This window comes from Mytilus galloprovincialis, chromosome 4 (assembly GCF_965363235.1).
Source record: "Mytilus galloprovincialis chromosome 4, xbMytGall1.hap1.1, whole genome shotgun sequence".
NCBI classification, from domain to species: domain Eukaryota; kingdom Metazoa; phylum Mollusca; class Bivalvia; order Mytilida; family Mytilidae; genus Mytilus; species Mytilus galloprovincialis.
In genome coordinates, this window is record NC_134841.1 from 29,979,261 (window position 1) to 29,991,578 (window position 12,318).

At 34.8% G+C, this 12,318-nt stretch overlaps 1 pseudogene; it reads right to left on the bottom strand.

Annotated features, from left to right (window-relative positions):
* Positions 1-2,927: 2,927 nt before the first annotated feature.
* On the bottom strand, positions 2,928-9,621 carry LOC143071007 (G-protein coupled receptor 157-like; annotated as a pseudogene).
* Positions 9,622-12,318: the final 2,697 nt, after the last annotated feature.

The following is a 12,318-nucleotide window of genomic DNA, read 5'->3' on the forward strand; positions in this document are numbered from 1 at the left end:
ACAACAGGTGACACATGTGGAACAAGATCTTCTTACCCTTCAGAGCAACACAACAGGTGCCACATGTGGAACAAGATCTTACCCTTCAGGAGAACCTAAGTTAATAACCTTTTTAGCTCACCTGGCCTCTGAAACTACTGGGTCAAATTAATCCAAACTTGACCACAATCATCTTTGGGGTATCTAGTTTTAAAAATTTGTCCGGTGACCCAGCCATCCAACCAAGATGGCTGCCACGGCTAAAAATAGAACATGGAGGTAAAATACAGTTTTTGGCTTATAACTCAAAAACCAAAGCATTTAGAGCAAATCTGGCGGGGGTACACTTGTTTATCAGGTCAAGATCTATCTTCCCGAAATTTTCAGATGAATCGGACAACCCTTTGTTGGGTTGCTGCCCCTGAATTGGTAATTTTAAGGAAATTTTGCCGTTTTTGGTTATTATCTTGAATATTATTATAGATAAAGATAAACTGTAAACAGCAACAATGTTCAGCAAAGTAAGATTTACAAATAAGTTAAATGACCGAAATGGTCAATTGACCCCCTAAGGAGTTATTGTCCTTTATAGTCAATTTTTAACAATTTTCATAAAATTTGTAAATTTTTATTAACATTTTCCACTGAAACTACTGGGCCAAGTTCATTATAAATAGAGATAATTGTAAGCTGCAAGAATGTTCATTAAAGTAAGATGTACAAACACATCACCATCACCAAAACATAATTTTGTCATGAATCCATCTGCTTCCTTTGTTTAATATTCACATAGACCAAGGTGAGCGACACGGGCTCTTTAGAGCCTACAGTTTAAGCCGTAAATGTGTATTAATTACCATCATCTCTGCTATGATATAAGGGTATTTGTTTTGGTTAAGGTATTTATCATGAAGTTGTTATTTAGTCTCACTTTCTGAACGGGTCATGGTGTCCTATGGACAGGTATTCTGGTGATCCTTTCATCTCAACTTTTGGTAATTATTAGGTTGATGCATTACCTCAAGACGATGTGTTTTCCATTCGTTTGCTGCGTCTGAGCTTTTGAGTTTTCCTTTTGATAAGATAATTTCTGTTTTGAATTTTCTTTGGAGCGCGGTGTTTTTATTATTTACTTTAAATTGACATTGATTGATTTTATTACAAAACTATATGGTTCGTACCCTGAATGTCGTCCCTAGCACTCACTGTATCATAAATTGTTGAATAACTTGAATAATATCCGACCTTTAAGATGATAAGTCCAACTACCTATCATTTTCAGAATATTTGAAAAAAAAATCAAAATCATGTGGCCATGCATACCTTCAATATGTGTATGAACATCCTACAAAATATATAATGCCTCTGTCATTATAATATATGGAAAGGAAAATGCCTATAAATTATATATTTTTCATTTGGAAATCCAAAGTTAACTTGACCCCCTCACTATTTCCGATTTCCCAACCATTCAAAAGTTGGGTTTTTTTGTGGTGTTAATCCAATTTCAATGAAGTACAAGTAGCATTACCAATTTAAGAAAGCATTTAATCCAGCAATCTTGCGTTGCTTTATCATGAATAAATATATTGTTACAGATGTTTATTACCGATGAAAACATTGAGCGTTTCATTATCTTGTTCAACAACATTTTGAAAAAAAGTAGAAAGGCCGGTTTTAAAATCAGTACCTGTTCTGAAATTACAGCTCTTCCCTCTTGTTTTTATGTAATACACTGTTAAAATATATAAGGTCCAGATTTCTCAATATTTTCATGTATTATTACATTATATTTCAACAGTATATTACACAAAAACAAGAGAGAAGAGCTGTAATTTCAGAACAAGTATTGAACCAAGTGTGTAATCTGAAGGTATTATTCTTTTCTTGCGGGGTGTGGGTGCATTGATTTTTTGGAAAGTTTGCTATAGCTACTTTCCTTAGGCATCGGCCTCAACTATCTATCTATCAAACTGTTTCATCATAATAATGTTTCCAACTACTAACTATTCTGATTGGCTCAAGTCCTTGGCCTACTTGTTAAAACGATTCGGTATCGCTTACAATTAACGCTCTGTGAATAAATTATACATGAAGAAAACATTCTACCAAATTCGGTCGGTATAATGTTCTTGTATCCAACTTAATTAATGTCATTTTATGTGTAATATTGGCTATCTGCTCGTTGTCTTTTGTGCTATATTTCAGCAAGGACGTATATTAGTTAAATGTTAGTTATACGTCCTTGATTTCAGGCCTTTTATTCGCACTCATGAGGGAAACATACATACATTACATTTCACAATGAATTATTATATCTTGCTATGTGATCAGCATACTAGTAATATTAACAACAGTTCAACATAGAAACCTATTGGGGAAAAAAAACAACTTTTTGTCAGAAAACATTGTCAAACATTCAACATACTATCCACACTGATATGTGTCCACACTTGTAAAAAAAAAAATATTATGGATTATTTCGTCGATTATTTATACTACTTGTTTATGTAACTCCTCCTTAGTGGTGAACCGTAGAAACCACATCCGTTATACCCATACTGTATAGTGTATACTCGCATCCATCCATACTGAATGATTTGCCTACATATGCATACATTGCGTTTAATTATGATTACAAGTAGAGTCATCATTGCTTAATTTAATGTTTATTTTAAACTATTAATTTCATGTATTTGTATCTGTAGGAGCGTACAATTATTCGTCGTGTAGATCAGACATACTAACCAAAATTTACTTAATAACGAACGGCGTTCTATCGGTGTTTGTCTTCCCTGTTCTTGTTCTGAATTTGAAAGTCAGTGTTGGTAGTTGCTCGAGGGTAGTTGCGTAAATGAGTCTTCTTAACTTGGTTCAGGAACAGTTTGGTATTTTGTTTAGGTGGTGAGGATCGTGTCTTCTTCATTAGGTTAGAACATCGAACAAAATTATACTAACTGGATTCAGTTAGCAAAAATGCTAAGATATACACAAATATTAGAAATCCGACTAGAGACGTCGGCTTAGTGGACCGAAAGACATGATGTTTTACGTTTGATGTATTTTGTTTCTAAAGGTTTTTTTCCCAGAAGATGCGCCCACGAATATCCAGAATGTTTTTAAAGCAGAATTTTATTTTCAGCTATTTTGCATACCTTTATAAAAAAAACATGTATAAGACAATATTCTAGAGAAAGAACGCTTAAAAACTACTTTGATACTCTTATTTACATATATAAATCAGCACTTTGTTTTTCAGGTGCTGTGATGTTGTATTATAATGTCAATAAGATTCCAGAGAAGTATACCTGTCAAGTAGGCTATTATTTGTCATAAACCACTATCATCCTAGAATGGAATTTTCTACTACATTTTGTACTAGCAATATTCATTCCGGTTATGTTATACGGTGCATTTAGCTTATTACTTTGCACCTCCTAACAATCCCGTGACACAGCGGACAAATAAGATCTAATTGATGGAAACGATAACTATAGTTACGTTGTTTACTCTACATTTACTGCACTTTATTGTGGTCTTATTGAATTATTACAGTTCTCTGTTTGGACGGTTCCAACCCTGGAATGCGAAGGACCAGTCTCCGAGAACATAGTATGTGCAGTTTCGGACTTTTTACATTGAATTGTTGAAAATATTTTCGTTCTTACTTGTTCTGTTAGACAAACGTAAAACACAAAGTTCAAAACCTTGAATACTGTCTCCAATTCCCTGTTGAATAAATGTAACAGTAGTTTTCAATATGTTCTTGTTTATTATTGGTAAAGTGCGGGAAAAGATATGGAAAAAAAATACCGAATATGAATGGATTGAACATTAATCATGCAATTGGGATACAAGTGAAGTAAATCGCCATGACATTGGGGTAGCTGTAATTTTTAAAATGTGAAGGTGCAGTGTAATTTTAGCTATGTTGGATAGAGATCGACCTTATGCAAGTACACGTTCATAACCGAAATAAAAGATGATTGTTGGTCTGTTTTTTGGGGGTTCTTATATTGTCTCAACTTTCAAAAAGTTACAGACTTTGTATAGAGATTTTTTCAACCCGAAATGAGTTAACAGATGTATTGGTATTCTTGGTTAACAGATGTATTGATAGTCTTGGTTAACAGATGTATTGATATGAGTTAACAGATGTATTGAGTTAACAGATGTATTGATATGAGTTAACAGATGTATTGATATGCGTTAACAGATGTATTGATATTCTTGGATAACAGATGTATTGATATTCTTGGATAACAGATGTATTGATATTCTTGGATAACAGATGTAATGAAATGAGTTAACAGATGTATTGATATGAGTTAACAGATGTAATGAAATGAGTTAACAGATGTATTGATATGAGTTAACAGAGTTAACAAATGTATTGATATGAGTTAACAGATGTAATGATATGAGTTAACAGATGTGTTAAAATGAGTTAACAGATGTATTTATATGAGTTAACAGATGTATTGATATGAGTTAACAGATGTGTTGATATGAGTTAACAGATGTATTGATATGAGTTAACAGATGTATTGATATTCTTGGTTAACAGATGTATTGATATGAGTTAACAGATGTATTGAAATGAGTTAACAGATGTATTGATATGAGTTAACAGATGTAATGAAATGAGTTAACAGATGTATTGATATGAGTTAACAGATGTATTGATATTCTTGCATAATGTCGATTTTCATCCGACGCAGCTCAATTTTGGTATCGCGTAAATATGAAGGACCAGCATTTTGGTTTCCCCTACAATAACAGTGTAAACATTCTTATTTAGAAAAGTTGGGATCAGTTTGATAGACCTTTTTAGAAAAAAAGTTTGAAAGAAATCGAATTTTGTAAGTGTTACGTTGAACTTCTTGAAAAAATTTAGATGAAAAATCTGATTACTGCTACACATTTGTTCATCAGGTGTAGAATGATTTGAATTTATTAAAATTGAATTTATAATACTTATAAGGGATTATTCAAGTCCAAAATTAAGTTCACACGGAATTAAAATGTTTGCCATAAGAGCAAAATTAATACAAATGTAAAGTATAGTGTTAACTTGCTTATATTTCATCGTATATTTTTTATTCTTCCAACCAACGCCCTCTTCATTTAATACTGTAATGTGTGCGTTCGAATTACCTTTATACCAATTATTATGTGTTGCATTGCAATAACTGTGTTTTTATATGTTAATTTAAAGCTGCTCATATTTCATTAATTTGGATGCCTCCAAGCAACATCCTGTTTACTTAATACTTAAATGTGTGCTTTAGAATTAACTGCATACGCCACATATTTTATTTCCGTCTAAAAACCATTTTTAATTAGAATTTCATGTATGTTATATATTCAGATATAGAACTTTCAATAAAACCTTATTCATTCAACAAACAAAATATCATGTATAAGGCCTACTTGTAGTATGGCAATCCATCTGGAATCTCCAGAACTGGCATAATCGTGAGCAAAAAATCCCAGCAGAAATCTTAGAGTACCCCAAAATCTAAATACTATGAAGACGACACTGGTACAAAGGTCAATTTTAAGTTGGCTTCCTGAAGTGCTGCTTTCCGAGTTTTCTTTGCTTTGGTCAATGTAGTTCTCGACTGTAACATAGGTTAAGTGCACATTTATTCTACATACTGATTAATAAAGGAGTGTAGGAGTTAATGCTATAAATTATAAAGGTCATGTAGAATCTAAAAACCATTTTGCTATATAGTAATTATTGCAATTTTCAGGTCATAAATGTTTTTTTTCGAAATTTGCCGATGTTAGGGGGTCCGTTTCTTTCATTCAACTTCACTTTTATTATAAATGGATATGTGGGATAAACGCTATAAGAAGACAGCAACACACCAACAAAAAACCTAACCAAAATGCATATAGAGAGAACATATACATTCTTCATTAATAGACAGGTGTCTATCAATAAGTCAAGTTATAATTCGGCCAATGTCTATAAGAGTTGATTAAACAGAACCAATCAATGAAGAGTTGTCTAATTGGCAATCATACCATAACTGCTTATTTTCTATTGACATGGTCAGTGCGTTGATGGTATTGTTTTATGATACAATTTTATACTTTTAATAATTTTGCTCACATCCTCTGTGTGAAAGGTGAAACATTTTCACTCCAATCATTTTCGATTAAGCGATACTAATGAGTACGGATCGAAACACTAAGTACTGACTTGCCTTTCTCCACAAGAAGACGTTTACCATTGAATACAGTACAATAGTAGCAATATATGTACATATCTCCCAAAATTTCCCGGTGAAAAATTGCCAAAATAAAGCATGTGGTACTCGTGGGTCAATCCAACACCAGCTTGGCTAGTCAAGTGTTGTGTCATATCCTAACACGTTGGTTGACAGAGCGATGATCGTAATTGTTGCTGCAATTCATAAAAGACACGTGCATTATGTTTTTGATTCTGTTCAACTATGTAACACATATGCAAATAATAATTGTTGCTAAGAAATAAGATTATGTAAAGAACAGGATGTTGGCTGAATGTCAGTGAAGTATTTCTATCAGCGCAACAAAAAAAAAGCCCAACAAATTAAATAGAAACATAACTAGAGGTTAGCACGCGGCCTTCATATCTTGTGACAAGTGTCTTCATTGTAAGACAGACTCTCTTTCGCACATTGTAAAAAAGACAGCCAACCCCACACTGGCATTAAATCTCAGTAAGCTAAACAGAACATTTACATACAAAAAACTCGATGCGACGGAGACAACCACCAACGAGATACATGATTTGGACGTGCACATCGGAACGTGACTTTATTAAACTAGTTTTGTTAGTATTCTATCCTGTTCTTTTTTATCAACATATTGCCGTGAGTTTCTTTGTTCTACATTGGCTAGAGGTATAGGGGAAGGGTTAAAAATATCACAAAAAATGTTTAGCGCCGCCACATCTTTGCGCCTGTCCCAAGTCAGGAGCCCCTGGCCTTTGTTGATCTTTTTATTCTTGGATTTTTTTTTTTAAATTTTTACTTCATTTATATGTTTTGCAGTTTAATATGACGTCCATTTTCACTGAATTAGTACACATTTTTATTGATGGGCCAATAGGGTTGTTGTCTCTTCGACATGATATTCCCCATTTCCATTCTCAATTTTATCTTAAGAATAACTTTAACGTTACTTTAACTTGTGACTCTATTTTTTGTTTGTTTTGCATTAACTTTACTATAAATCTCTGTAATTTGCTTAATTTTAATAACGACAATTTCGTTCAAGGCCATTTCTGAGATATTTCTTACGTGGAACAAAATTACAATAGTGTACAGTTTTGGATATAAACTAAAATAAATTGTTTGAGGAGAAATTTTTTAGTACTTACCCGACAAAAGCCAGCTTATGATATGACAGTTTCATGTATTTGGACGCAAATGACGGCGATGACCTCACAATACTAGATACCAAGCATAAACCCATGATGACTGTCCAGGAAAAAGAAACTGTTACTTGAATATATAGTCATTCCACTTTGTAACTTACAGTAGGCCATACTTTTGTGAATGACTGAACTGTCGCGATGTATCAGCCATATTACCCCAAGAATATTTCCGAAAGCCGTCAGCGCGTCCATCAATGATAGATACACTAGTAGACAGTAGTCGTCTGCCAGGTGTACGTAGATCTTCTTACAGCACGTAAATTAACAGGCGCGTAGCTACGTTTACGTCAAAACGCCCGGGCGTACACTTGAATTTTGCACAAAAATTATTTTGATATACACAAATTAAATAGAACTGGTTGGAAGCACACGATCCTTGTAATTAATTCTTCGATGGCTTGTAATTGAAGATAAAAGTGACGAAATTTACTTTTTAATCAAATGGTATCATATGGTAGTTAACCCGAATAATGTCAGTCGTTATATTCCGCTGATCTCCGTCTAATCTCCGATTGCTACATTAACCTCGATAGGCTATAGGCCGCTAGAGGGCGCAGAATTATTCGAGTTATGGTAGTATGTGTTAATTTTCGGTCATAGTCCGGGGCCCGTATGCATAAAGCTACTGAAGTTAAGGTTTGTTCCGAACGGATGGCCGACTTTTCTTCATGTCCTACGATAAATAAGTACTACGATTGAATATCTTAACTTAAACTGTAACATTTATGTCGCGAAAGCAAGACAAAGCGATCCTAAATTTCGTCGTCGGCGGCTTCATTACTTAGACTCGGTATTAAAAACAATTTAAACACCAATAACGTTGTCAAACATTCATGAAAACAGAAGTTGGACAGAAGCTTTTTATGATCAAAAGAGTATGCAGAGCTTTATGATGAAAAAAAAAATATTTTACTGATAAAAGTTTTTAAAGCAATATATTAAGTAGATACAGTCTGGGGTTAAAGTTTGTTTCACATCAATTACTTTTTCAAACCCTCAACCAATTTTACGGAACTTTTGCAAAAGCTTTTTTCACGACTTATTTATGAAGCCAAATTTTAAAAGTATATAATTTTATTTCTTCATTTTTGAGTATCATACTGACAGACAGATTTGTCTTATTTTCAATTACAATTAACAGACGGTCTGGGATTAAATTTTTTTATATGATAAATTTATAAACGTTCACAGATTGTCATGAAATTTTGGCAGTAGCGCTGATATTCAAGATCAAGAAAAAAGATCTAAAGAAAACGTTTGATTTTTTCGAAAATTCAAAGTTTTATATATAAAAATATTGATCCGATAATGCTGTTCTACAGTTTCAGCTGCTGCATTTGCCCTGTGGCGTTGGCGTCCAGATGTTTGCGGTTTGTTGATCGTAATGTCGTTCTTATTTGCGATTGTAGATGCTCTTTTAAAAAGCCCATCAAAAGCTTCTTCTGCGTGTTCCAGTATCTCGAGAAAAGATGCAGCTAGTGAACGAGCTTGAACGTGTGCTTCCACAAGATCACAGTTTTCAGATCGAAGTTCTATGGACAAGGGTCTTAGGTATCCTAGTAGGAACTGGGTTACGACCGCTACAACTAATATTTCAAAGTTAAGAAGAGTCATTTTGTAAGATGTAGCATCTGAGTTGCCGACGGTTTGGTTTTGAATTTCATCAAGAATGTCAAGCACCTTGTCATAGTGTTTCAACAGCCAAGTTAATGTATCAGTTCGTGATGTCCATCGAGTTTCTGCTAGTGTTGGTAGTAGTCGTTTTTCCTGGCTGAATAAACCTTCTTCTGGATCATACATCAAATCAAATTGAATCGCGATTGACCTTCATCTTTCATTACAGATTTCATAATATTTTTGCGTTTACTGGACGCACTGATAAACCATGTGATTTTCCCTTAAATTGCCATAAAATTTCTGACAACTGCGACTGACTGACAACTGTTAATGTTCAACGACAAGATTAAGACAGTGCGATCGACAGTGCACGAAATACTTCGCATTTGAAAGCTCTTGAGTTATTCTCGTCTTGACACCAGATACTTCTCCAGTCATCGTAGAACATCCGTCATAACCTTGTCCTCTTAAACGGGTCAGGTCGAATCCCCATTCACGAAGTTTGTTTAGTATGCATGTTGATATAGTCTTTGCGTTCGTTTTAACAAGCTCTACAAAACCACAGAAATCTTCCGTTACATACCAAGCATCGTTTTCTGTATAACAATACCGGATACAGATAGAAAGCTGCGCTTGGTTCGAGCAGTCTGCGCATTCGTCTGCAATCACACTAAAGAAATTAGATTGATTACATCTGCTTACAATTTTACTTCTAATTTCCAATTCGCAACAATGTATGAATTCATTCTGAGCCAATGGTGACAAGTATTTCCCATAAGAACATTTCTGTTCAATATGTTCCTTAAGGACCAAGTCAAAAGAAGATTTCCAATTCACAAAAAACATGACTGATTTCAATCTTCCTCTGAAATTTCTTTGTTCCAATTCCCCCGTAATGCTATATTCCGTTTATCTAGGGTGATTATTACGTCTATCAGAGATAAAAGACTAGCTCAATTTTTTTCAACCTTGTCACTGTATGCTTTGCTAATAGACTGGACTATAGATGGCCTTCTCTGATCCGAAACCGATAGTAGAAGACCACTTTTTCAAGAGCTTTCAGGTGACGCTCGCTATTGGAATGGAGCGCAAGACGACCTCTCTTCTCTCCTAATGCGTTTTCCAGTCATTGTAAGGTATGGTAACAAATTCATTGTATCGTGGATTTTCACTAGGGTGATCCTGAAAAGCAATACATATAGAGAACAGTAAGCACCATCTTGTGAAGGAGAATATAGTAGCCAGGAATAGTCATTTTCCCATGATTTGTTGTAGCGACGATTTTGGTTATTTTTAGGATATATATAAGAATTAGACGATGGTATCCATTTTGTCTTCAGCAGTTTCAGTCGATCTTCATCTGATAGAGAGCGCTTGTTGAATTGGACGGGATCACTGTAATCGATTGGTGATAATAGTATCTCAGAAGATGTTAAAGGCGTGTTTTCACAGACACTGCATGCTAGCACAGGTTCTGCTTCGATCACTGATTCATTTGGGGATGGATTAATAGCTACTGAATTTTCATCGATGTCTCCCGTTTCTTCATTTCCCGCTTGTCGAGCAACTTTAAAGTAAGAATCCAAACTTCTTTGCTTGTTACTTGTTTGGCGTTTTGACCTGCAATAAAATTTCCAATGTTAAATTTCTAGTTTTTTATTATATGTCGGGCCTTCAATAATATGTAATAGGGGTGGATCTATTTGAAAAGGGGGAATTCCAACACATGCAATTCCTGCAAAGAAAAGGGGGAGGGGGTCAACAAAATGTTGCCATACGAAATGAATACATCGGTTGTCAAAATAAAAAGTGGGTCCAACTTCCTGACCCAAACCCTGGATCAGCAACTGTGTTCACAAAGCAATAAATTCATACAAGCGACAAACTCAGTTTGTTTGGGTAGGAGTTTATTTAAATATCGGTTTGCGGAAAATGTGCAGGATGTTAAATATATAATGACGGAATTAACGGGGGACTTCAAAAACAAGTGACAGCGTACAGGCTGTCTTTTGGAAATGTCTAGAAAAAATCACCCGACACTGATTAGGATCGGTTATTATAAATTGTATCAACTAAATTGAGGTGTCATATGGAACCTCGGCTCTTGACATAAAATTCACAGTTATACTTACATTATTAACAAGTTGGTTAATAGTCTATTCACAAATTATGACGATTCTTCTAGTTGTTAACCATTTAATGTGGCGCAACATCAGAACCAGTGGTCCAGTTTCAATCAACCTCGCAATTCGCTCCTCAGTGTGATATGATCTGATATGGCGAGACAGCAGGATTTTTATTATGCTCGCGAATGAGACACAGGAAAATCCCGTGCTACAAAATTGGCGGGAAATCTTTACGTGTGCAAAGGAGTTGGGTACCGTTCAGCACCTTGTTGGTCAAATTAATAACCGGTGCTATTAAAATAATGCATGATTTTAACCATTTTTTTTTATTTTCTGGGGGTTTTTTTCGTATTTTTTTTTGGGGGGGGGGGGGCAGCCCGCAATAGGAGGCAACTCAGTGCCTACATGACTCCATGTGATTTACGGCCCTGAAAGAACAGCGAATCCCATGTGTTTTGGCAACTTTAAATTAAATTAGACGGACAAATGTGATTGGTTAAAAAAGTACCACATGACAGAAGGTTAATTGAGGTTAACAAGGTGCGTGTAAACTTGTCACAAACTCGATAGATTTTGCATTATTTTTTGAATTGAGGGACGTGCAATAAAGCGAACGAATCAAAAAATGTCTCATGCTAAAAAAAAAGTTTTCCAGCGAAATGCGCCCGGGTGAAAAAAAAGCGCCCGGAGAAGAAAATATAGCGCCCGTGGAAAATATATAGATATTTTATTGGCATGAGCCAAGTTTTTTAAGTTATGAACATTGATTTTTTTTATTTTAGACAAGTAATTTGCATATTCAGATAATAGACATTTGTTATAAAGCACAAAAACAATAAAAATTAAATTGAGAATGGAAATGGGGAATGTGCCAAAGAGACAACAACCCGACCATAGAAAAAACAACAGCAGAAGGTCACCAACAGGTCTTCAATATAGCGAGAAATTCCTGCACCCGGAGGCGTCCTTCAGCTGGCCCCTAAACAAATATATACTAGTTCAGTGATAATGAACGCCATACTAATTTCCAAATTGTACACAAGAAACTAAAATTAAAATAATACAAGACTAACAAAGGCCAGAGGCTCCTGACTTGGGACAGGCGCAAAAATGCGGCGGGGTTAAACATGTTTGTGAGATCTCAACCCTCCCCCTATACCT